Source organism: Tupaia chinensis, unplaced genomic scaffold (assembly GCF_000334495.1).
Source record: "Tupaia chinensis unplaced genomic scaffold, TupChi_1.0 Scaffold000014_1, whole genome shotgun sequence".
Classification (NCBI taxonomy): Eukaryota; Metazoa; Chordata; class Mammalia; order Scandentia; family Tupaiidae; genus Tupaia; species Tupaia belangeri.
The window spans coordinates 6156995-6183522 of record NW_006159444.1 but is presented as its reverse complement, the minus strand read 5'-3'; the positions used below and the strand labels follow the sequence as shown (position 1 = coordinate 6183522).

Sequence of the window (26528 nt, the reverse complement as noted above, 5' to 3'; positions counted from 1 at the left end):
CCCCCCGCAGCCACAGCGGCTGCAGTGTTTGTGGCTCCAAGGAGTTTGTGCGGGCGCCCTGGAATGTCACCACCCCCCACCCCAACTCCAACAGAACAGTCCGAAAACGGGACCCCACAGCCAGCCGCCCTGGATCAACTCTGCAACAGGGGTGTCCTCGCGGGGGTCCCCCGGGACCGGGGGCCCGCGGTGGGAGCTGTGGCACGCTGAACATCTGCAGAACTGGTGTGGGCGCCCCAGCTGGGGTGGGGGCGGTGGAGAACGGGCCGGGGCGAGCTGGGGTGGTGGAGCCGAGCGCTTGCGGCTCCTCGACTCGAGGGTCAATGTGTCACCTGGTCCTTTGTGACTTCTTGAACGGTCCTGGCTCCCAAGGACAGCCGGGACTGGTGTGATGCCCCAGCCCGCCCACTCTTTGTATTCTCGGGGCAGTCTTGCTCTTAAGCCAGAAGCTTAAACTCGCTCTCGGGAGGACGTCGTTGAACGGTTCGATTTTGTTCCTTCCGTTCGTTGGAAACAATGAGGTCGATCGTTTATTTTAAGGTTCTGGTGGAGTCTTGTTTGTAAAGCCGGGATTTCATGAAGTTCTTTCTGGTCCTTAACGCTCACCGTGTACCCCCCTCAGGTGGCCAAGGTTACTGCACGTATTTTTGAACGCGCTGAGTGTGGGTCCGCTGGAATGCTGCCTTGGGCACATCACAGAAGATGTCCACCTCTGAATGAGTGACAGTTGGTTTGAGGGGTTTGGACAGGAAACAGAACTACCTGTGCTTCCTAATTAACCAAGAGACGAGAATGTTAAGGCCAGGTCAAATTTGTCATCTAAGAGGATTTTAGGCCTGGATAGGTCATGTAATGCTATAAAAACAGTTATCGAGTATTAAAATCCGCACCTTTGGGCCTCTCAGTTTCTGCAGTCTGCAGGCGCGATTTTTACATGTTGATTAAGGGCAGTACAAAAGATTTCCAAGGGCATTATGTCAAGAGCTCACCAAACTGTATTTTCACTTTGGCTTTGTCTGTCTGACCCAGGCAAGCTACTCCTCCTGGCTGGCCTTAAAAAGTGAAGTGTTGGGGCAGGCCGGTGGCATGGTGGTTAAGGTGCTGGACTCCCACGTGGCTGACCATGGTTTGAGTCCTGGATCTGGAAGCTTTCTCTCTCTCTCTCTCTCTCTCTCTCTCTCTCTCTCTGTGTGTGTGTGTGTGTGTGTGTGTGTGTGTGTGTGTCTGGAAATATTAAAATAATTATTTATTAAATAAAATAATTCTTTTAAAAAAGTGATGTGTTTGACCCACATCTTTCTAAAACTTTAGTCCCTCCCCAATGGTGTTGATTTGTTCTGCAATGTTCACGACATCTACAAAGAGTGATGAGTCTTTGAGTCTGGCTTCATAAGTCCTTGACTTCTGTCCTGTTTAAGGCCCCATGTCTAAGCTACCAGCATCTTAAATTATCCTCTCTCCCCACCACCTTCTGGCCCAGCGCTCCGACCTCCTGGCTTCATCCTCAAGTAGTCATTAAGCGTGATTACTACATGACCTTCCTGTTGCCTCGCACAGCAACTTGTAAAGGGCAAAGCACAGTGAGAATTAAACAGCTGTCTCGGTCAGATTCATGCCTAATTCTGCTTTTCCTTGGTAATAGTTTTCTGCTCACCCCCATCTTCCCCATAGGTACCAACTTCCTTCACTGTCTTCCTGTGGGTGACTGTTACCAAGTACAGGCTTAAATGTGTGTGTGTGTGGGGGGGGAGCGGGGGGAGAGTCCCACTGTAGTCCAAAGAGGTTAAATGAAGTTACAAACCAGTAACTTCAAAATCAAGAATAACTTTTACTATTTTGCTTCCCCTCTTCTGAGGACAGGATTTGTTTTCAGTGATTGAATTCAGCGTTAGTGGTTTGTAGTCTGACATGTAAATGTGGGAAATGCTTGAGAAGCACTCAATCTTTTGAGTCCGTAGTAAACTAAGAGCAATTCTGAAATCTATACTCTGACACGTAATGACTGCAATCCACTTTTTGCAGGTTTCTTCTCCACTGCCCCCCTTTCCTTGCTGGTAGTTGATCTTATGATTATCTTTTTTTTTTTTTTTTAGAAATTTCTGCTATAGGGCGTGCTCGCTAGAGAGACAGACAAAAAGCAAGGAATCACCCCCCAGGGCCACACCGCAATCCCTTCTCCTCCATTCTCTCAGGATTTTGGACTTGTATACACACACACCCATGCCTGGGGTGAGTTTCAAGCTGCTGGTCCAGGACTGAAACCACAGTTGACCAGGTGAGAGTCCAGAGCCTTAGCCTCTACACCACCTGTGGTCCCTCTCAATTGTCATCTTTTAATCCTCTTATGGGGCTGAGTAGATCCATGGACTATTAAAATTCATGGCTCTCGGATGATCTCGTCTATCTCCTGTATATTAAAGATTTAGAGAGTGTGAATTAAGAACAAGGGCTCTGGAGTTAGCCCACCTGAGTACTGCCTCTGCATCTCATTAGCTCTGAGTCCTGGCTTCCTCTAAGGAAATTAAGTAGAAATAATGTATGTTATAATTAGGAAGAGTAACAATCACCGTGAATCACTCTCCCTGGATTTTCTCACCTTTCTTCATTGCTACTTAAGAAAGAGTGGCCCTTCCCTCCAGAATTCTGCTGGGGATTAAGTGAAATAAACCATACTAAGTATTTGACACAATGGTGTGCTTTGAAGATGATCCTTGTAAACTGAGTCCCAGGAGAAGGCGATTCTGCTGGAGATTATAGGCAACTGTCACGTGGCAGAACTGTGATTTCACTCGGCCTCACTTCTCCTTTGCTGAGCTGTACTGCCTAGAAATGATGGTTGAAAATCAGTAGGTGGCATAATGGTTATGTCACTGGACTCTCATGTAGTCGCCCAGGGTTCGAGTCCTGGACCTGGTAGCTTAAAACTCATGCCGGGCATGTGTACGTGTGTGCCTAAGATGTCAAAAGGAGAATGGAAGAGAAGAGGTCGCATTGTAGCCATACCCCCACCAAGGGTGATGTCTCACTTTCCATCTCTCTGTCTTTTTCTGTCTCTCCAGCAAGTACACATGCTCTGTAGCAAAAAGCTCTCTAAAAAAAAAAAGAAAAAGAAAGAAAGAAAGGAAGGAAGGAAGGAAAAGGAATGGGGGCCAGCAGTTGGCGTAATGGCTATGTTGCTGGCCTCCCATGCAGTCGACTGCAGTTCAAGTTTGGGACCCGGTGGCTTAAACTCATGCTGGGTGCATGTGCGTGCGTGCCCAAGATCCCAAGACGAGAATGGAGGAGAAGGGATTGTGGTGTGGCCATCCCCCCTGGGGGGTGATTTCTCGCTTTCTGTCTCTCTGTCTCTCTTGGTCTTTCTGGCAAGCATATGCGCCCTATAGCAAAAACCTCTCCAAAAAAGAGAAAAGAAAAGAAATGAAACGAAGGTTGCATGGAGATACATTTTTATTAAATGTTTTGCTATTTAAAGAGGGGGAAAACTCATTTGTCCCTTGACTGGGAAAGATGTGGTTTCTACAAAATGTTGGTATCTTCAGGCAGGGATGGGAGTGGAAGTCCTTTTAGACAAAGACTCACAAAGCAACCCTGGGCTGTGTGTGGCGGGCATCTGAGAGATGAATGTTTCATCACAGGCCTGCATCAATCTTGCTTGATAAAATGAAAAGCTGCCCCCAGTTCATTTGGCCATCCGGAGCCCTGGGTGTTTGTGCCAAGTAAAGCTTACGAAGTGAAAAGCCAGCTTTCAAGTAATTAAGAGCCAACCGCATCTCTAGCATTATATCTCCCATGCTGATGAAAAGCAGCAGATGTTTTAGCAAAGAAGAGAGGCGTATATGGCAAATTATCCTAGTGACAGGGCTCCAGTCAGAGCGCCTGGGCCAGTGAGTCTGAAGATACTGCAGGACAGCTTCAAGTAACCCTGGGGCGGGGGGCTCCCCTTCCGGTAATGAGTTGTTGACTCTATCGAAAATAGTTTTCATGTTTGAGTCTGGGTATCTTTTCAGTCTGTATACCAAAGCTTACCAGAAAATTAGTTTCAAATAAGATACAAGCCAAGTACAAATTCCCAAACCTCAATGTCTCCCTTTGGTAAATATTGAGTTACTGCCTGATGGAAAGTCAAAGCTTGCTAGATCCATGGATCCGTAAATCCATAACCCTTATTGTCTCCCCTCTCTTCATATAGTCTAGAGGACAGGCAACGTAAAAAGTGTTAATGTCAGGTTAAATTAAAAAAAAAAAAAAAATTCCAACTACACCCACTCGTAATAACCTGGTGGGAAGACAGTTGGAGTTTTCACCGGGTCTTTAATTAAGAAGGTTGTTTTGGTAAGCTCTAATAACCAGGATGTGCAGCGTCTACAGAAGCCTCTTACTACCAGTGTTAGGAGGTCAGACCATTACAGCATTTGGCCCAAAGCTCACAAGCCCTTTTACATGGAAGAAGGAGATTGTCTTAACAATGTTGAAGACAAAGTTAAAATGAGAGAGAATCTAGTATTACTTAAAATTTTAGGATTCTCAGAAGGATAATTGTTACACCCATAAATCACCATACCGTTAATTTAGCTTTAACTTATTTATTTATTTATTTATTTATCTCACCAGACAGAGAGACAGAGAGACAGAAAGTGAGAAATCACCCCCCATGGGGGATGGCCATGATGCAATCCCTTCTCCTCCATTCTCTTGGGATCTTGGGCGCGCACGCACACGCGCCCGGCGTGAGTTTTAAGCCACCGGGTCTGGGATGCAAACCGCAGTCGAGTACATGGGAGTCCGGTGACATAGCCATTATGCTAACTGCTGGTCCCAATTAGCTTTAACTTTTGAAGTGGTAAATCTATTGGTTCTCATGTGTCTAGCCCATTGAGCTCCAGCTTAAGTGGCCTGTAACTGAATAGAGGAGGAGGAAGGCTGTGAATAGTTCTAGGTTTGGAGGTGGTAAACCTTGACCTAGAAACAGCCATAAAGTATTTGGGGCTTTGTGGTCTCTATATGTCTCTGTCATATATTCTTTGATGTTGGGAGAATTTGATTGTAGCCCTTTAAAAATATATAAGCCAGTCTTTGCTCACCAATCATATAGGACATGCTGCTGGCTGGTTTGGGCCTGCAGCTATAGTTTGCTAACTCTATTCTAGATGAAATATTCTGCTTGGAATACTCTTCAGTAATTCTGTGAAGACCTGTAATGACAGATTTCTTCAGGTCTAGTTGGAGTTGACCTGGACAGACTCCTTTGCCATTCCGCTTCTCAGTCACTCTTCTGCATCTTTACACTGGCGTAGAACTCTCTGTTTGACATGACCATCAGGTGACACAGAAAAAGCAGTGCAACCTTTCAACATTCTGCCATGAAGTAGATGCCGAATGTGAAGAGAAGCTCAGAGGGGCTGGAGTAAAGCCCGCATTAAGACAGCATTAATGACTACATATGAAATGAAGTCGGGACCCCGGAGCTTAGCACCTGGGGCCCTTGTACCTCCTCTTCTCCTTGCACATCTATGTCCCCACCATTCAAGATGATTCACAAAACTCAGTGGGATGTCCACTCTCATCAGTAGCAAGAGCCTTCCATACAAGGTTGAAATATCTGCCTCTTCCCTGGAGCATTTTCTCCTCTTACTGGAGAGAGACGCAGGTACCACCCTCTCTATCCTGGTGTAGGAGCTTTAAATGATGCACTTAGAAGTGCAGACGAATCTGATGATCCCCCATTAGTAAGTGTTACCTTTCAACAGTAGGGGAACAGTTCTATTTCTCCGTAGTTTCGTCTTGCCTTCTATCTTTGTACCAGTCAGAATCAAGCAAAGCACCATTCTAGGGCCTCGAATGGGACCCACGTTCATATGAGCTTTGAAGTCAAGCCAGGCTGAGGTTAGGCCCTTGCTTCTTCACTTACCTGCTGCAAGTCCCCTCGTCTTTAAGGTTAGTGATAAGAATGACCTCTTAATTGCCAAGGATAAATGAGATTTTTCCTCTGAAAACTGTTTAGTTCAGGGTCTGATGTGTAATTGATGATCAGTTGGATCAGTGCTTAATGAATGGTAACTTTTGTTCATTCCAGAGCCATTGAAAATCTACTATGCCTAGAATAGTCTGCCCAACCCAGTAGAGATGGTCTCTGGAAATGTGACCAGTGAGGTGGCAGAATCCTAGTGTTGAATGGGTGACCTGTGACTGCTCTGAGGGAGTCTCTCAGGGGAGGCAGCATTTGAACCGAGTCTTAATAATATTGATGAGTTCTTATTTCATCCGATCTAAGACACTTTTGAAATATACCATTTATAACTGTACTATGAACGAAGAAAGAAATGCTTTCCATAAAACCGAGACCAGCTACTATAAGATGCATCCACAGGTGGTGAAAAATGTGCATCTTCGCATCAGTGAAGGGCATTTGTATCTGTGCTCAACAAGTAGCCATTGACTAAATGAGCACTAATGTAGCCAGGCCCAGTAATCCCAGGTACTTGGGAGGCTGAAACAGAAGGATCAGGAGTTTGAGACCAGCCTTGGCAACATAGCAAGACCTTGTCTCTTAAAAAAAAAAAGTGTCACTCTGTGATTGTAGGCAGGATTTGACTACATGGTTAACAATGTAACTAAATTTCTTTCCTCCTTTCCTTAGATCTGGGATGTTGAGTTGACCCTGACAAAGAATAAAATAACAGTGTAGTAAATAAAAGTATTGTAAGACATTTATGATCTGTTGTGTTAACTAATTAATTCATTTATTCATTCATTCTTTGGAGAGGCTTTTGCTATAGGGCACGGGCACTTGCCAGAAAGATAGAGAGAGACAGAAAGCAAGAAATCACCCCCCAGGAGGGATGGCCATGCCACAATCCCTTCTCCTCCACTCTCCTCTCGGGATCTTGGGCACACATGCACACCCACCCGGCGTGAATTTAAGCTACCGGGTCTGGGACTAGAATCACCTTTGACTACATGGGAGTCCAGCAACATAGCCATTATGCCAACTGCTGGTCCCTATAATCTGATATGTTTTAAAGAGAGCTTTGAACATTCACTGACATGACCAAAGTGTATCAGTGAATCCTGTTGTGTGAAATTAACCAGCACAGAACTGTGAGAGTGAAGTTGAGCAGTTCTTGCAGCTGGGTAATTCCTTTTGGCAGCTGTCTGTAGAGATGTGTGACTCCTTAATGCACATAAATACCTTCCCGAGGGTAATGAAGGCATTAGCTCCAGGCTTCCTTCCTTCTGTTTTCTACAATTAATTTAACATAAATACTCTTCTCCTCCCTATCCCAAGGGGCTGAGCATCTCTGACTGAGTAGGGCTTTTCTGACAATCAAATGGAGGGGGTTTCATTGAGGTCCAGCCCTCTTCCCTCGCCCTGGCAAGCCTTTCGGTTGTACAGTCAGAGCTGTGTTCTCCTCCAGTATTGCTCCACCCTCCTCCCTGCTTGGAGAGTACACTGCCGGTCAAGTCTGCTTTTCTGACCACCCTCTACATTCTGACTCCTAGACCAAGTTTTTGCTTTTGTTTCTTTGTTTTTGCTTTTTTTAGTTTTACTATAGGGAATGTGTACTAGCTGGAGAGAGAGAAAGAGAGGGAAAGTGAAAAACACCCTTCCACCTTGAGGAAGGGGATAGCCACATCTCAATCCCTTCTCCTTCATTCTCCTCTCAGGTTTTGGGCAGGCACGCACATACTCCCGGCATGATTTTCAAGCCACCAGGTCTGGGACTCCAACCACATAGTCAGCCACGTGGGATCCAACCACCTTTACCTTCCCACCACTTGCCGGCCCCAGACCTTTCTTTCCCCTGCGCCTAGTTTGGAGCCTGCTGTCTGTCCTCCAGTTTTCTTCCCTGTACAAGATTCCCTTATCTCGGGACCAGCAGTTAGCATAATGGCTATGTCGCTGGACTCCCATGTAGTCGACTGCGGTTCGCGTCCCAGACCCGGTGGCTTAAAACTCACGCCGGGCGCGTGTGCATGCATGCCCAAGATCCCGAGAGGAGAATGGAGGAGAAGGGATTGCGGCATGGCCATCCCCCCTGGGGGGTGATTTCTTGCTTTCTGTCTCTCTGTCTCTCTCTGTCTGTCTGGCGAGCGCACGCGCCCTATAGCAAAAACCTCTCAAAAAAAAAAAAACGATTCCTTTATCTCCTCAGTTTCTGGCCAACTCAGTGGGAGCTTTGTCAATGCTTGACTATTTCTAATTGTTTTGACATTTAGTTCTGTCACCCCAGTCCCTAGTCCTTGGCACATGCTGGCTCATGACATAGTACATGAGCCCTCATACCCTCCCGGTCTTTATTTCTTTGGGGCGCTATTCAGTTCTTCCTTCCACTCCCAACTCTACTACTGAAGCCAGAGCCAAGTCCCCTTCCTGCAGCCTGCCTGGCTGGTGATTGGCCAAGGAAGAAGCAAGGTGCAGAACTTTTCTTTTCCTGACCCCCCTTCCTCGTTCCACCTTCCGTGTGATCAGAGGCCCTCGAGTTCTAGGTCTTCTGAGCACACACTCACTCTGTGAATCTTTGGCAACAAGTATGTGCAAAGGAGATGTCAGTCCTAGGCATTCCAGGGATGCAGATTAACTGGAGTCCAGCGTAGCCGGCATGATTTAAGGCTGCCTTCAACCTATGGCTGGAAAGCCCATGGCAGTGGAGGGGCCCAGCGATGAAGCGAGGCCCTCAGTGCAAGCTTGTGATTACAGTCTTCAGTCTCTGATATCTCTGCTTCGCAGACATGCTGCGGAGAGGGAGAACTGTAATCTCAGGCATAAATACATACAGTCCCGTGTTGGTTCCTTTTACCCGTGTGAACCTGTTATTAGCGTAAGCATCCATGTTGTGCTAAAATATTGCAGCTGCCTCCAAGGAGGTTATGATTGCTGTTCTGAAACAGCTCCTAGTTTAAGTATTTCACTGTCTGCCTTATTATTATTTTTCTAAGGTTTTTGCCATGGGGCACATGTACTCACTGGAGAGAGGCAAAGAGAAGGAAAGTGAGAAATCACCCTCCAAAAGGATGGCCAGACTACAGTCCCTTCTCTCCCAGTCTCCTCTCAGGATTTGGGGCATGCATGCACACATGCCTGGTGTCATTTTTCAGCTGTCAGGTCTGGGACTTGAACTGCAGTTGACCATATGGAAGTCCAGTGCCTTAATCCCTATACCGCAGGTGGGCCCCTGTCTCCCCTGTTTTAAAATCTGAAACAACTCATATGAATGGTGCAGCACGAGGGTCACAATCAGAAATGTGGGATTACTGAGTGGGTGGTAGGGAAGACCTTAGAGGATACAGTGCTTTAAAAGTTCATTTTCTAGAAGAAACACTTCCTCAGCACTGCGTTATGCCTTTCCCATCACGTATGTGCACTTCAAGGGAGGGGCGCTGCAGGGTAACAAGCCGGTCAGGGAATGGATGGGAAATGGGCGCATGCGTGGTGGTTAGCACTGGCCCTGTCCAGGAAAGTGCTTTGGGAAATGTTTGGAGGCTTCGTGACATAGTTATGGAGGAAGATCTTGGTGGTCTTGGCTTTGCCCCATGTTTCTTCACTGGCTATATAAGATAAATGTTATTTCCGCCTTCTCCTTTAGCAGTGAACTGTTCAGATTTAACTCTAAGGCTTGCCATAAGATCACAGTCCCTAAGGCGATCTGACCTTGAAACTAACAGAGCAAAGAAAGTTATAGAAAAAGGAAGGGTTCATGGCTCAGAGCCCCAGTGGCCCACAGGTCTGCCCATCACAGTGAAACATCACCTTGAGCAACTTTAAACCCAGAGTCCAAAAAGTGTCCTTATGATGGAGCATTCCTATTTTTGCTTGTTTTTAGAACTTATCCCAAATGGAGGCAGATATTCTGAAGTCCCGCACAGTGGGTTGTAGTAAGTTCCTTAACAGCACTGACTTTCACGACCCAGAATGCCCCTGGTGAACACAAGGACGAGAACTTGTTTTCCTTTCTCGTCTGTTGTGTACCCAGGTGTCTAACCTAACACTAAAATTTAAGAAATTTCTAAATAAGATTTAACAAGTATTTGTTGCTCTTATAGAGATGAAAAGAATGTGTTTCTGTACTAGCTAAAGACTTAAGATGCTGACGGGCATACTCATTTAGTCTGGTGTAGGTCTTTAAAAAAAAAAAAAACACATAAAAATGGCTTCATAAAGAGCTTTGGTCATCCTGGCTAAAGGAGCAGAGGAAATGAACACCATCATCCCTGTAGACATCATGTGGTGGGCTGGGATTAAGGTCACCTTGCTGGCCTGGCTGGAAAAGACCCAGTGCAGTGTAGTCATCATGTTGTCATTTGTTCTGCTGCCAGTCTTGAAGATACAAAAAAAGAGGGACCATATGACGTGGTGGTTCTACCAAGAGGTAATCTGGGTGCACAGAGTGTATCCAAGTCCGCTGCCGTGAAAGAGATCCTGAAGGAGCAGAGAAAGCAGAAGGGCCTCATAGCCGACATCTGTGCAAGGCCTACTGCTCCATAGGCTTCAGAAGCAAAGTTATAACACACCCTCTTACTAAAGACAAAATGAAGAATGGAAGTCACTCCAGCTACTCTGAGAATCCTTACCAGCCATGGTCCTGGGACCAGCTTTGAATTTGTTCTTGTGATTGTTGAGGTGCTGAGCGGCAAGGAGGTGGCCGACCAAGTGAAGGCTTCACTTGTTTTTTTTTTTTTTGGAGAGATTTTCACTGTAGGGCGCGTGCGCTCGCCAGACAGACAGAGAGAGACATAGAGACAGAAAGCGAGAAATCACCCCCCAGGGGGGATGGTCACGCCGCAATCCCTTCTCCTCCATTCTCCTCTCGGGATCTTGGGCACGCACGCACACGCGCCCGGCGTGAGTTTTAAGCCACCGGGTCCGGGACACGAACCGCGGTCGACTACGTGGGAGTCCAGCGACATAGCCATTACGCTAACTGCTGGTTCCTGGCTTCACTTGTTTTTAAAGTTTAGAGCAGAAGAATGTGACCGTGAGTTAGAGGAACAGACCATTTGTGATCCATTTTCACTGCATTCACAGCAAACAAAAAGTGGCTGGCTCACGTGCCTGTAAGTTGTCATTGCTGCTTTTGTGTAGCTGTGAACTAACAACTGAACATGGGTCGCTCAGCCCACGAGTTGTGTCTGTACATTTCTGAACCTTGTTTGCAGAATAAACAGGGCATGTAGCAAAAACAAACAAAAGAACTTAATAGCTAGCAATACCTATTCTAAAGATCTCCTTCGTTTCGAATTACTCATAAATGCAGAAAACATACCTGACACATGTGCAGAAATTATATACTGCTTTAATGAGGAAATTCTTGATACTTCAATATGCATGACATATGTAGCAATTGGTCTAATAGTTTCCTCTTTCTTTGCTTACTTGTAAATGCTGTTTCTGGGATATTAATTATGGAGTAAATGGCATGCATGGAAAAGATAAGCTTGTTTATCTAAGGTCTGTAGACTCAGAGTGGAAATGTGGAAGTAGTATGGAATTAAGCAGTCTACATCTGTCATTTGAAAGTTACTTGAAAATGACTTCTCAAATGGTTATAAAACCACATAATAAAGATGTTACGAAGTTTAAATGCGTAATATATGGATAGCACTTAGTACATAATGAGTCCTTGATAAATAGTGACTCTCTTATGTTTACTGGGTAGCACACTTAATTTAGACAGCTGGGACAGTAAACCCACATGAAAATAACTGGAAAAAGCCATCTAGGTGTTAGAAGGCCCTTAAATTTCCTGGGGGCAAAAGTCTATGTAACATTTTTTGTTAGTTTTACTGTAGGAGATACCCAATATTCATTACACCTGGGAATTCGGATTGGAATTAGTTTATTGGACCAGCTCTCTGGTGCAGTGTGAACCACATACAACTGTGGTTCAAATCCCTGGCCCGGTTAGCCTGAAATGAATGCCCTAGATCCACCCCATTGGAGGACTGGAGGAAAGGGGTCAAGGGTTACCAGCCCCTGCAGAAGGTCCTCATATTTCTTTCTCTCATGCATGCACATGTGCTCTATAATTCTGTATAAAAGAAGAATTATAAGAAAAAATAAAATAAAATCAGTTTATTCAACAAATATACTTTTCTAAGTTCTGGAGATATAATGTTATACAAAACAGATCATAGCTGTAGTGAAGGGGGAAACTATGAAACTAGTGCTTTAAAATAAATGAACTGGGAAACAGGATGGGGGTGAGAGCGCTGTATTTGCCTGGGTGGCCAGAAAGGCCTGCCTGAGGAGGTAACATCTGAGCCAAGGCGTCAGTCCTAGTGAGTGTTCTCAAGGAAGAACATTCTAGGCAGGCGAAAAGAGTAAGTCCTTAGAGAGAAACAGCTCCATGAGTTTGAGAAAAAGAAAGGCAACCGGTGGGTGTGAGGCTGGGGCTTTCCCATGTAGGTCCAGTTGCTCCCAGGGAGAAAGTAGTAAGCAGGGGTGATGTCAGAGAAGTCAGTTGGGTCTGGGTTGTTTGGGCCTTTATAATATCAGAGCTTTGCTGTGGTTTGAAAGTGAGATGCCAAGCTGCTAGAGGGTTGGAGGCCATGGAGTGACACCTGATTCATGCCCGAGTATCACTCTTCTCGCTGTGCAGAGAAGGAACTGTAAGGAAGAGTTCTAGAAATAGAGCTGTTAGGAGGCTACCGAGGTGCTACAAAGAGGAAGAATGGTAGCAGAAGGGGTGGTGAAGAGTGAGTTCATTCAGAAATGGAAGTCCACCAAGACAATGCAGCTCAAGGGAAGGGATTTACGGGCTTAGGGAGTAGAGTGGCCGCTGTTATTTGCTTTGCCCTTCCTGCTTGCCCATCTCCATTTTTTCCCTACCGTTGCCCTCCTTCGGCATCTCTAAATGAGGTGGACAGAGCAGCGTGTGGCTGTGAGTGAGGACCTCTGTGAAGCCGTGATGGATAAGCTTGCCTCTCTCCTACGCCTTCAAAGCTGAGTACCCCTCCTTTCTTAGCCCCTTCACCTCCTCATTCTCTCTAGTCTAGCAGTCTTCATAAGTTTATTTATTTCTTCTGAGAGAAAGAGAGATACACACTTTCCCCGAAGGGTTTTTGTGCCCCAGTTCATCCCAACCTCAGCCAGCTCAGACCACAGGCGTGTGTGTGCACCTCATGTGTGTACAGGGAGGTCTTGGGGCCCAAACGTGGGACCTTCCCATGTGGGTCCAGTCGTGTTACTGCTATGCTTTTCATGTGGTGCTTTTGGAATGATATATTTGATAACTATTTAATTATCTGCTTTCTCCTACTGACAGGCTCCTTGAGAGCAAGTGTTTAAACAAAGTTAATTTTTCCTTTCACTGGTTTAAACTCGCTCTAAGAAATCTAAGCCCTGCAACCAGCAGATGGTGTAATGGTTACATTGCTGAATTCCCATGTGGTCGACCACAGTTCAAGTCCCAGACCTGAAAGCTTGAAAATCATGCTGGGCACATATGCGTGTGTGCCCAAAATCCCTAGAGAATGGAAGAGAAGAGTTTATGCCATGGCCATCCCCCGCCCACCGCCCCTGGGGGGAGTGATTTCCTGCTTTCTGTCTCTCTGACAAGGGCATGTGCCCTATAGCAAACATCTCTCACAAAAAAAAGAAAAAGAAAGAAAGAAAGAAGCCCCAAATTTTCTTTTCACAAGTTAATTGAAAAAAATAAAATAAAATTCTGAGTGGTAGCTAAAGATTTAAATAAGGAATAGAAAGAGGGAAAGGAGGAGAAAAAAGGAAGAAAAGCAAAGCAAAGAAGCCCTGCCTAAGAAATCCCAAGGTTCCGTGAGTTAGTACCTCCTAAGGGTTTTGTTAGATAAGTGGTTTTGTTCCAATGGAATGGGAAATCTATTGGTTTAAAAGTTTTATGGGTGTGTAGTAGAGGTGATATTCCATAAATATGTATGTTCATTGCTTGCTTTTCACTGGTTTATCATAAATTTGCAAATGCAACAGGAATTGTGTTTATTCTGGAATAGAAGCAACTATCAGATAAATTGTAGTGTTATGAAGTCTTTTAAGTGTTTCAAACCATTTGAGTGATGGTTAGCATTTCCAGACAGGATATGAACCCTGGTCCAAGTCTATAAACATGTCTCTTCATGTACGGGGACTTCTTAGACCTAGCGGTAGGTTGTAAATCTCCTGGAGCACATGGAACATGCCATGTTCATCCCTCTGTTCCCAGCAGAGAGCCTGGTTAACAGCATGTTGTTGGCCTTTACTCAATTCATTGGCTTAAGCTTTGGCCCAGCTTTCTCTATCTCTACTGTAAAGTGAAATTCAAAGGTCCGACGTTCAAATCCGGTGTGTAGGTTCTGGTGAAAAACCTTAATTTTTGTTTACTGCCTTAGAAAGGGAAAAACAAGGGAACCAGCAGTTAGCGTAATGGCTATGTCGCTGGACTCCCACGTAGTCGACCGCAGTTCGTGTCCCGGACCCGGTGGCTTAAAACTCACGCCGGGCACGTGTGCGTGCGTGCCCAAGATCCCGAGAGGAGAATGGAGGAGAAGGGATTGCGGCATGACCATCCCCCCTGGGGGGTGATTTCTCGCTTTCTGTCTCTATGTCTCTCTCTGTCTGTCTGGCGAGCGCACGCACCCTACAGTGAAAAACCTCTCCAAAAAAAAAAAGAAAGGGAAAAACATGCTTGAGAAGGATGTATTTGCTATTCTTTTTTGTTTGTTTGTTTGTTTGTTACTTTGTATACTTTTAATTTTTTTTTTACATTCTTTTCTTTCTTTATTTACATTCATTCACTGTACATCATTATAGCATACAAAATGAGATTTTTCCATTGAGAATACACTGTATATTGGCTCAATCAAGCACATCAACATATGTGTTATGGTCAACAAATCATTTTCCATTTCTTGTTTCCTGTATATTTTGCCTTTTTTCCCATCCTTGATTCCCTATCTCACCCTCTGCCATCTCCCCCCCTCCTCCCACACTGTGTCTGGTATCTATTGTTGCTTTCTATGCCTCCCCCATTTTATTGTTTCACTAAATATCTTAATAAATCTAAATATTTTCAATAGCAAGCACAGCTGATATGTACATATCCATGAACACAAGTCTGACTTTAGGCATAAATATTTGCTATTCTAATATTCTGAGTTTAGCACTCTGATTGGGAAAATTTTTAGTTAAACCATACTGCATTGTTTTAAATAGTATAATAATTGCTCTGTGATTTTCAAGTCCAGTTTAAGACAGATGTCCAAAGGGCTTCTTCATATTGCAAAGAGATGGATCTGGTAGCTTAGTTTAGTTACTATGCCCACAAGAAAAGAATCAAATGACCTTTCTCTTTTATTTAAATTTAAATCTTCTGGCTCAAATAATGAAGCCTGATTGTGTTTCAAAATAAGTCAATGAAAATCTAGAGTAGAGCTGTCTGAGTTTTCTACTCTTATTTAGATGCCTTCTGGATTTATCTATTCAACTTTTGTGTAGTCACCTACTGAGGACTAGATTTATAATCTTTATTTTCACACCCACCTCTAATTTCCTGAAGTGCTTTTCCCCCTTTTTCAAGTCTTAGTTAAGAGCATCACAATTCAGTGGTCACAGCAAGCCACTTTCCTTCCCTTTCCTGCCTTGTCTCGTCAGTTAGTAGCAACCTTTTAAATGGACCTCAATCCATATTCACTCCCTTCCCATCCTTTTAGACTCTTGTCTCCTGCCTAGACTATTAGAGTAATTACTGAGCCAACATTGATCTGATATATCTAGAACACAGATCTGATACGTTTATTTTTAACTTGCCAGAAGGTGTCTACGTTCATCAAGAGGGAAAGCTGGAGAGGGGCAGAGAGACAGAGAGACAGAGAGAAAATGAGAAAGCATCCCCATTGGGCATGGTCACATCACAATCCCTTCTCCTCCCTTTCTCCTTTCAGGATTTTGGGTGGGCACACACACTGGGTATGTTTCTCAAGCCATGGTTATGGGACTGGAACTGTGCAGTCAGCCATGTGGGGTAGGGTCACCTTAACCACCAGGCTGGCCTCATGGTTACATTGTCATGTGGAAGCCTCTTCTCAAAGCTTAACTCAAAGGAAAGATTGAGGATGGAACTTAATGAAGAGATAAAAGTCCCCTTAGAAAGCCTTTCGGGCCTCTTTGGTCACACCCAGCTCTCAAGCCTCAAGCCCAATCCTTAGGCAAACCCTATAGGCACTACCTCTGAAACATCCAGAATCTCACACCTTCTCAGTCTTCACTGTTCCCACTTGGTCCAGTCCACTGTCATCACTGCCGGAAAAGTTGCAGTAGGTTCTGAACTGGTCTCCGCATTTAGACCTCGCGTCTTCTCTTGTCTATGCAGTAGCCAGAGTGATCCCATTGACATTGTCAACTTGACCAATCTCTTCTAATGCTGTCCCATCTCACAAGTCAGATGCAAGTTCACAGGGCAGCCATGAGACACTCCCCGGCCTGGCTCCTGCTCTGCTTGCTCTCTCTGATCTCATTTCCTGTGCCCTGCTTGTACTCGGCCTGCACAGGCTCACTGGCCTCTGTGGGTCCCATGTACTCCAGAGCAGCGTCAGCCTCAGATGTTCTCATGACCTCTGCCTGAAACATTCTTCCCCAGATAGTGGAGTTTTACTGGGTCATATATTCCAGTTCCCTGCTCAAGTGTCTCCTCATCAAAGAAGTCTTCCTGCCTATGCTATATAAAACAGGGGCCCCTGCATCTTGCAAGCCATATCCTTCTTACCCTCCCTCATTTCGATGTGTGTGTTTGTCCCCAGCTAGCACAGGAGACACTGTTTACTGTCTGTCCCATTGCTCCACAAAAGCAGAGACCTCGTGGTATCTACCATTTTGTTTTCTTTTCTTGAGAAGGATTTGGTATAGAGCACGTGTGCTCACCGGAAAGACAGACAGAGAGACAGAAAGTGAGAAATCACCCTCCCCCGGGGGAATGGCCATGCTGCAATCCATTCTCTTCCATTGTCCTCCCAGGATCTTGGGAGGACACACGTGTGCCTGGTGTGAGTTTCAAGCTGCCAGGTCCAGGACTTGAATTGCAGTCAGCCATGTGAGAGTCCAGCAATGTAACCACTATGCCATCTGCTGGTCCCAACACCACCACTGTGTTTTCAAAACTATTAGAACAGTGCCCAGTGCAGAGAGAAGCTTAAAACATTTGTCGAGTAAATCAATACCACGTTGGCAATTGTTATCTTCCAATAAGTAAGGGAAGTGCTGGTCTTCTGATTCTGTTAGTCATGCCCTGGAACAGAGAGCAGAAGATTAAGGCACCTTCCCTTTCTCTTACCTAGTGAGTTTTCCAACTAGTCCTTTTCCTAGTACAATGATATAACCCTCCATTTAAAAAAAAAAAAAAGATATTTTTGTCTTAGAGTGTGTGCAGTTTCGGAGAGAGAGAGAAAGGCAGCAAGAGGGAAAGTGAGAAATCAACCCCAAGTGGGTGGGGAATGGCCACACTGCAATCAATCCCTTCTCTTCATTCTCTTCCTGAGATCTTGGGCATGCACTCATGCCTGGCATGATTTTCAAGCCACCGAGTCCAGGACTTGAACCGCAGTTAGCCATGTGAGAGTCTACTGATGTAACTGCTACTTCATTTGCTGATCTCACCCCTCCATTTTAACTAGATATATATGGCTGCTAATGATAAAGATGTCATCTCTCGGGACCAGCAGTTAGTGTAATGACTATGTTGCTGGACTCCCACATAGTCGACCGCGGTTCGAGTCCTGGACCTGGCACCTTAAACTTACGCTGGGCGCGTGTGCGTGCGTGCCCAAGATCCCAAGAGGAGAATAGAGGAGAAGGGACTGCAGCGTGGCCATCCCCCCTGGGGGGTGATTTCCTGCTTTCTGTCTCTCTGTCTCTCTCTGTCTGTCTGGCGAGCGCACGCGCCCTATAGCAAAAACCTCTCCCCCCCAAAAAAAATGTCATCTCTCAGGGAAACAGGACAGAGCAGCATGGTCCCTACCTGCATTAGCTCTGGAGTTACCCACATCTGTGTGAAAAGAGTTAATCTCTCTCTCTTTTAAGCCACTGTTTTCTGTGTTCCTCACATGCAACCAAACCCAATCCTAACTCATGCACCAAGTATGCCAAGAACATGACATCAGGACCAGTTTGATGGGTGTCTTGTGACAAGCGAGCTAACTGATTATGCCTCCGTGTCCTCATCTACAAAATGGGAATGACTCTGTACCAAACGGCTTGTGAGCATGGACTCAGTACATACATGCAGAGCCTCTGGTGCATCAGGCTAGGAGGTGTCTGATCAATGTTAGTCCTCGTCAGCTCTGCGGCCACCACCAAATCAACCCAGACAGCATCTACTACACCTTGGTCCAACAGGAACAGCAAGGCAGGAGCACTGGGGATCAGGAGGCGGAAGGTCAGAACTGGCCCTCCCCTCCTCACAGCCCTACCCAGGTCCAGATGCCTGCCCCGTCCAGTCCCCTGACTCCATCCTATTCATTACAGCAGACTCTCTGCACCGTCATCCCTCCTCAGTCTGATTCTTCTCAGGAACTTCTAGCCTATGTATACATAGAAAAAAACACATGTATTTTTTTCTTGTTTAAGAATTTAAGTAAGTGAAGATTATACAACTTGTAGTGGGGAGATTCAGAAAGACGAAGAGGCAGCAATCGAGGAGAAAGAAAGAAAGCAGATGCCAGCTTTGGGAGAGGTGGCAGACATCCAGGGAGAGGACATCAAGGACTCTGGACTGTCTGAGGGGAGGCGTCTGGCCATGTAATGCAGAAAGAGCTCTGTGCTGTTGTGTTGTACACTCTGGTCCAAAGTTGTCGGAGTTGCTCTAATCTTTGAAACCCTCTGTGATGTGAAGTGGGCTTAAGCCCTGCCCAGGTTATAGGTTATCCAAAGATTTATACATCTCAAATGCCAGTTAATCTGCCTCATACCAAGTGCAGTCTTAGAAATACAGAGCAACTACTTCAAATCAGAAAGTGAAAAGGCATTTGGGGGCCAGCTCATAGCCTGGTGGTTAAGGGAGCTGGAACCCATATGGCCCACCAGGTGGTTCAAGTCCCGGACCCAGCAGCTTGGCACCAGGCATGTGTGCCCCAAACCTGAAGAGAGGCCAAGATAGTGAAAGGGGGCCAAGGGGTTGAAAAATGACTATTCTCCATGGGGGTGCTTTCTAACCCCCCACCCCGTCTTTCTCTGATATATGCACATGCCCTCTGGCAAATTAAAATACAAAAAGAAAAAGAGAAGGCATTTTCATGTACTGGAAGAATGATAGAGCGAAAAATGAAGAAACCTTGTGTCTAAACTTAGAAGTGATTTGCCAGGATGCTACTGACAGGACCAGTTTAGACCCCAACGTTTACTTATCTATTTATTTAGAGAGTTTTTTGCTATAGGATGTATGCACTTGCTGGAGAAACAGAAAGAGAACAGAGAGACAGAAAGCAAGAAATCACCTCCTGGAAGGATGGCCAAGCTGCAACCCTTTCTCCTCCACTCTCCTCTCAGGATGTTGGGCATGCACACACATGTGCCCGTGATTTTTAAGCCTCCAGGTCTGAGACTCAAACCACGTTCAACTACCTGGGAGTCCGAAGACGTAAGCATTACACCATCTGCGGGTCTGGACCACAGCATTTATTAAGGTACTCAATGTACCTAACAAACATCTCACTTAGATATGAGTCTAAAGTATAATTCAGTCCTTTATCCAGGGGTTCTTAGGAACAGACCTCTAATTTTGGAGAGGAGATACAATCCTCTAAATGTACGGGATATCACACCATCTGATTTCCAAGGCACTAATATTCCCTACTGTATACTCAAAAGAGAAGGTAGAACTACAAGTATTTCTCTGAGGGCCAACTCCATGGCCTGGTGGCTAAGGGAGCTAGATCCCACGTGGCTTATGTTCGGTTTGAATTCTGGTTCCTGAGACTTGAAAAGTACACCAGAGGTGTATATGCTAAAATCCCAGTGGGATGGATAAATGGAGGAGAAGGAATTACGGCATGACAGTGCCCCCATTGACAGGGTGCTCTCTTCCTCTCTCTCTGTCCCTCTGAGGAACACATGCCCTCCAGAAACTTGCAAAAGAAAAAGAAAAAGAAAACAAAAAAGAAGAAGGGTGTCTGACTCAATTTTTTTTTAATGAAGTATTTCTTTAAATCTCCTTAATAACAGTACAAGCTCTTTAAACTACCCCTCAGAGGGGCAGTAACCAGAAGTATGGCCACACCACATTAGTAGAACAACCACATGTTTATCCATTGTACAAGGCCACAATGAAAGCAGGAGCCCCAGCAGGCCAGCCTAGAGAGAAAGAGAGAGGAGTCAGTCTGCATGGAGGGGCAGGCAGGCCCGGGGAGGTGACAGTGCTGAAGCCAGCTTCCACTTGGTAGCCCCTGCTCCCAATCAGCCCTGGGGTTGGCAACAGGGAGAGGCCACAACTGTCTAGTAAATGGCAGGTAAAGGCCAAGCACTGTGTAACAACACTCGATTCACTATTACTCCATGCCCATGATGATCCTGTGTGGTATTATAATGATTCTCCATTTTTAAACAAGTTTATTTATTCTGAGAGAGAGGAAAAAAAGTTTAGGTAGGTCCAATGAAGTCCTCACCTCATGATCCACTGCATGTGCACCCATCATGTGCAGGGAGCCTCGGGACTAAAACCTGGGACCTACCCATGTGGGTCCCGCCTCACAGAGCAGTGCATTATCTCTACACTGTCACTTGGCCTAAGTGAGCCACCACCTGATGGATGAAGGCTCAGCTTCAAAGATCGCCTGTCCCAAGGGAGAACGCTGAGGGGATCTGCTCACTGAAAGATAGAGGTGTTACTTCCACAGGACACATGGCCCTTACCTGCGATTTGCCCTAGTACATCATGTCAGGATCACAGTCACCACTTATGTTTTCTATGGAGCCATCTTCCCAAAATCAATGTTTAGAAGGTGGCATGGTGGTTAAGGCACTGGACTTCCACATGGCCAACCATGGTTTGAGTCTGGATCTGGCAGCTTGGTTTCTCACTTTCCCTTGCTCTCTCTCTGTCTCTCTCTGGTCAAATTAGAAAATAATAATAACAAATGGAAATAAATAAATGAATAAATAACTTGGTAATGAATAAAATAGACAAGAAAATCTACTCTATTAGAGAAATTTGACTATGAATATGTTGATCTTAAAGAACTACTATTATTGGGGCCAGCAGGTGGCATGGAGGTTAAGGTGGTTGGATCCCACATGACCTTCTGTGCTGCTAGTCCCAGATCTGGCAGTTGATAATTACACCAGGTGCATGTGTATGTGTGACCAAAGTCCCAGGAGAAAAATAGAGGAGAAGGGATTGCGGTGTGACCATGCCCTCTGGGGGATCATTTTGTTCTCTCTTTCTCCAGCAAGCATACATGCTCTATAGCAAAACTAAAAAAGAACTGCTATTATTTTTATTAGCTGTATTAATTGTGTGGTGGAGATAAAGAAAAATATCCAAGGACCAGCAGTTAGTGTAATGGCTATGTCGCTGGACTCTCACGTAGTCGACCGCGGTTCATGTCCTGGATCCGGTGGCTTAAAACTCACACTGGGCACGTGTGTGTGTGTGTGTGTGTGTGTGCCCAAGATCCCTAGAGGAGAAGGGATTGCGGTGTGACCATCCCCCCTGGGGGGTGATTTCTCGCTTTCTGTCTCTCTGTCTCTCTCTCTGTCTGGCGAACGCATGCGCCCTATAAAAACCCCTAAAAAAAAAAAAAAAGAAAAGAAAAATATCCATATGAGATGAAAATACATACTGAATTATTTGTGGACAAAACAACATGATATCTGGAGCTTGCTTTTAATATTCCAAAGTTGGGGGGAGGTAACTGGGGAAACTGGTGAAATGCAATCAGCAAAGCATTCACAATTGCAGAGTCAGGAAGACGGGTTGTGGGGGTTCATTATACTTTCTCTGCTCAGGTTTATTTGGAAATGTTCTTAAGAGGAGACGAATTCCTCCTTCTAAGAAACTTAGAAAGATAATGAACACATAGTCATTTATGGTATGTCAGACAGATATAAGTACTGTACAGAAAAATAGGCCACAGAAGGGAGATGGGGAAGGCTAAGAGGTTGGGGGGGGGGTAAATATAATGTTTCTATGTGCACATAATATTGATTTTACATATAAATTAATGAGACGTGAATAGCTGATCATCTACATTAGGATAAGAGATTAAGATACTTGCAACTAAATAAAATGGTAATTAAAGAAATGGTTTTCTAAAAAGGAAGAAAGTATTTGAGGTTTTTTAAAAATAATTATTTAATTTTATTATTATTATTATTATTCATTTTGCTATAGGGTACATGTGCTCACCAGAGAGAAAGAGAGTGAGAAAGTGAGAAAACAAGCCACCAGAGGCATGGTAGTCTGGAGGCAAGGGTGCCCGTGACCTGGCCACTGAACTCACTATTTGCAAGGCCTTGCAAAGTTGGGTCTCACGGTGGCTCTAATAATAGTACTTGGTTCGCTACTGGGGTGTCTTCTCTAGAAGAAGCCACATATAAAATGCTTCACATTTGGTAGGATCATCCACTTACATAAATAAATATTAGGTACAAGTATCACATATTTCACTTGAGCAAAGGTTGTTTACTGACAGATTTAGAAGAATTCTTTTATGGAGAGGAAGTTCCTGAAGACGCTAGTCCCCTTAGGATGTCAGTCATTCATGGTGATATCAGGAGACATCTGAAAATGAATATCCACCACGTGCCTCTTTTTTTTTTTTTTCTTTTTTGAGAGATTTTTGCTATAGGGCAAGTGCACTCACCAGAAAGACAGAGAGAGACAGAGAGACAGAAGGGATCGCCACGTCGCAATCCCTTCTCCTCCATTCTCCCCTCAGGATCCTGGGCACACACGCACACATACCCAGCGTGAGTTTAAGCCACTAGGTCCAGGACTCGAACTGCGGTCAACCACATGGGAGTCCAGAGACATAGCCATTACGCCAACTGCTGGTCCCTGCGAGCCTCATTTAACTTGCCATCCTGTAAGAATTTGCCCAAAGAGGTGTGCTAATCAGACAGTTGTTTGAAGGGCTCCACATTTGGATTGAATTGATTAAGCAAAGACGTGATTGAGTTTCCAGTATTCTCACTCTGCCATAGTAAAAAAAAACCATGGTTCATGCTGAACTTCTAGAATTAAGACTAAAATTTAGGGAGGTGTGCTTGCAATATTACTGACAAGGTTAGAAAGAAAATCAAGAATTTAGAAAAACAATGACTTTTGCAAAGACTAAAAATTTAAAGAAGTGCAATAAATTGTATATTTTCAGAAATTTAAATTCTGTGAGTTTTCTTCTATTGCATATTCTCAGAGAATTACAGGAAATCCTTTGTAACAGGGTATCCTGCAGTGTGGAGGGTTTGTTAAGTTAAAAAAAACACTCATTTGGTGGTATGCTTCTGGTGAAGATTATAGAACCCATTATGCTCCGCTGAGTTTGAAGAATAACAATCACTTTAATCACACTTGTTTTCATGGTGGCCCAGAGAAGCATTAAGAGACTTCCTTTTTAAAAGGTTTTTGCTAAGACAGCACTTTTATCCTCCAGTTGAGTCAACTGAATTGTTTCCATTGGAATTTCAAAATCAAATTTGATGTACTAGTGAAATTTACAAGTAAATTGATGAGAAATAATTAACCAGTTAATTACTAATGTGGCAAAATAAACTTTTACCTTTAAATGTTTTTAAGTACCTCGAATGGCTGGAGGCTTTTAGAAGAGGGTTGGGAGTTAAGACCTTTAAACACTTAGTAGGTAGGACAGAACTCTCCATCCCCTTGGCTATGGGTCCCATAGGACTCCGTGAAGCTGTGGTCTAATTTAAAGGTGTTTATCTCTTTCCGGCTTCCCAAGAAAGAATGGAGATGCTGATGTGGAGCTGTGAACACAGCTGCCAAGGAATCGAAGTCAGCTCGTGAGCCAGGCAGGAGCGCCTTTACTAGGGCTTATAAATTCAAAGGATTTCCTTCCATTCTTTGAGGACATTTGACAGACAAACCTACTGCAGCTTGCTGACGGGCATATCAGCGAGCATTGTTCTGTGGAAGGCCGGGGGTGTGGGAACAGGCCTGAAGGAGAGGGAACGCATCTAGCTATAAGCACAGTGGAAAGCTTATGGTGTGTGCGGGTTAATATTTAACGAACTATTGGGAGGCGTTGAGGGGCGCACACACACACAAGGCACACACTCGTGCCTGAAGTTCATTACAAATGATACTGATATAAAGGATGTGTGACACACATTCTGCAAATAAAAAATGTACATGGATTCTTATAGAAGCTTTTATTGATGTTCACTGAACTCATACAAGAGTACTTCAAGGAGCTCATGGAAAAATGAAAGTGAAGCATGAATGTATTTGGGAACAAAAATATTTTGAAGTCCATGCATAGTTTTTTTTCATGATATACTTGTCCTATGAATTCTTTGAAGACCTTGTATTCAGAGCCAAACTATTGGTTTGTCGGACAAGTCCTGCCTCATTTTTGCATAAAACAAAATAAGTCAGACAACCAAATATTAATAAGTGAATGGAGTTTCAACCTGAGTATTATCTGATCATTTCTTTTATTAATAAGACAAATGTGAGATAATAAAGATGTAGATCAGAGCTTTTCCCATTCACCGATGACAGGAATGGCTCCGCTGATGAACTGGGTAATTGTTTCATCATTTCCGGCGTTATCTCTACAAAGTAAGGGCCATAGACACAACACACTTTTATTTAACCTATATAATTAACATTTCCCTCATCCCTTTCTTAGGAAGAAAACAAACCAAGCCCTGATGGGCAGTGGTTTACCAAGACCCACGTTATAAATATTCCCACTGGCTGATATCCAGCTGCCAGTCTGACAGTACTGAATGCAACTCAGGGCAGAGGCGTGAATATCCACCACAGCATAGTATCCTATTGTTCAGATACAAGAGCTGTAAATAATCTCAAGAGCATACGTAACACAGTAAATAAGGAGTGAGCGTCAGTACCTTTATTTTTATTATGATTTATTTCATTGTAAAGTTATGCTATTTACTGTTAGTTTAACAACTGGCTCGGGAAATTCTCAGTTTACCCTCAGCTCTTCTGAGTTGGCAGAAAAGGTCTTGGGCACAAGAGTTGACTCTTGCAGGGCACAAAGCATGGGGGGGACATAACTGAGAGTGCCCATCCAGGGAGCTAATGAAGCATGTTTGGAAAAGTAGGTCGCTACACAGGTGGTCTTCACATTGCTCAGGGCAGTGAAAGCTCCTCTGGTAGGTGGAGCTCCTGCCAGCCATTGCTGGAGATCTGCGAGTTCCCCTACTTACTGGGAAGCAGGGGCGTAGTGGTAGAGGGAGCATAGCTGTGTTTAGTTTTCAGAAACTCTGAGTATGCAGGAATAAAGGGGAAACTGATGGAAATGGACAGACACCTTAGACTTGCTTTGAAAACAGATCCTAGATGTAGAACTCCAATGATGCCTTTTCTCAAAATCCAACCCGTCTGGGTTAAGAATATCCTAACCCAGGGTGGAGGAAGGAGTTCAAAGGTCATCTCTTTGGTGCTGAGTCCTCTCTTCCAGCTGCCCACTCTGAGTTTCTCTGCAACTTTTGCACTCCTGCCTGCCTTCGCCTCTCCCATCTCCATGCACCCCTGCCCTCTGCCCCCCAAACGTTTTACATTCTTTTATTGTCCCTTCTGCCCTATAGAGTTTTTGTTTGTTTGTTTCTGGGTTTGGGGTTTTGGCTTTTCTTTTAGCTTTATTCAACCTTGTATCTTGCTCATACTTATCTAGCTCAGCAAGAAAACTCTGAGAACTCATACCTACTAGCAATAGAAGATTATAACCGTAGGCGCAGGTTCATTTAAATTTATTCAGGGTTAACTGCTTGATTCCTAAAATCCCTGGAGATAGACCCTCCATCCTAAGGGGCCTGGTGACTAAGGGGGAGGAAGACAGTTTGGAACCTCAGAGTCTTATGGACCTAAGGGTGGCTTTTGTGGAGCAGGAGTGAGAGGAGGTAGGGGGGAGGGAAGTAAAGTGCTGGCTTCGGGGCAGCAGGTAGCATAGTGTTTAGGTCGCTGGACTCCCACGTAACAGACAGTGGTTGGAGTCCTGGACCTGAAGGTTTGAAAATCAGGCCAGGTGCATGCATGCCCAAGATCCCAGAAGGAGAATGATGGAGAAGGAATTGTGACATGGCCCCTGGGAAATGATTTCTCATTTTCCTTCACACCGTCTCTGTCTCTTTCTCTGTCTCTGTCTCTCTCTCCCTCTGCAGTGAGCACACATACCCTATGGCAAAACCTCTTAAATAAAGTAAATAAAGCGCCTGTTTCTGACGCACTCTGGAGTCAGTCATAAAAGAAGAAACATTCTCTTTTTTCTCCCTCCCACTTTATGTTGCTCATCACGCCAGTGACCAGGGCTCAGGACAGCACAGCTCTGCTCTTCCTAGTTTTTTTTTTTTTTTTTTCTTTTTTTTACTTTGTTTTTTTTTTTTA

At 44.7% G+C, this 26528-nt stretch overlaps 1 pseudogene; it reads left to right on the top strand.

Moving 5' to 3' along the window:
• Positions 1-10145: 10145 nt before the first annotated feature.
• LOC102484650 (protein/nucleic acid deglycase DJ-1 pseudogene) lies at positions 10146-16368 on the top strand (annotated as a pseudogene).
• Positions 16369-26528: the final 10160 nt, after the last annotated feature.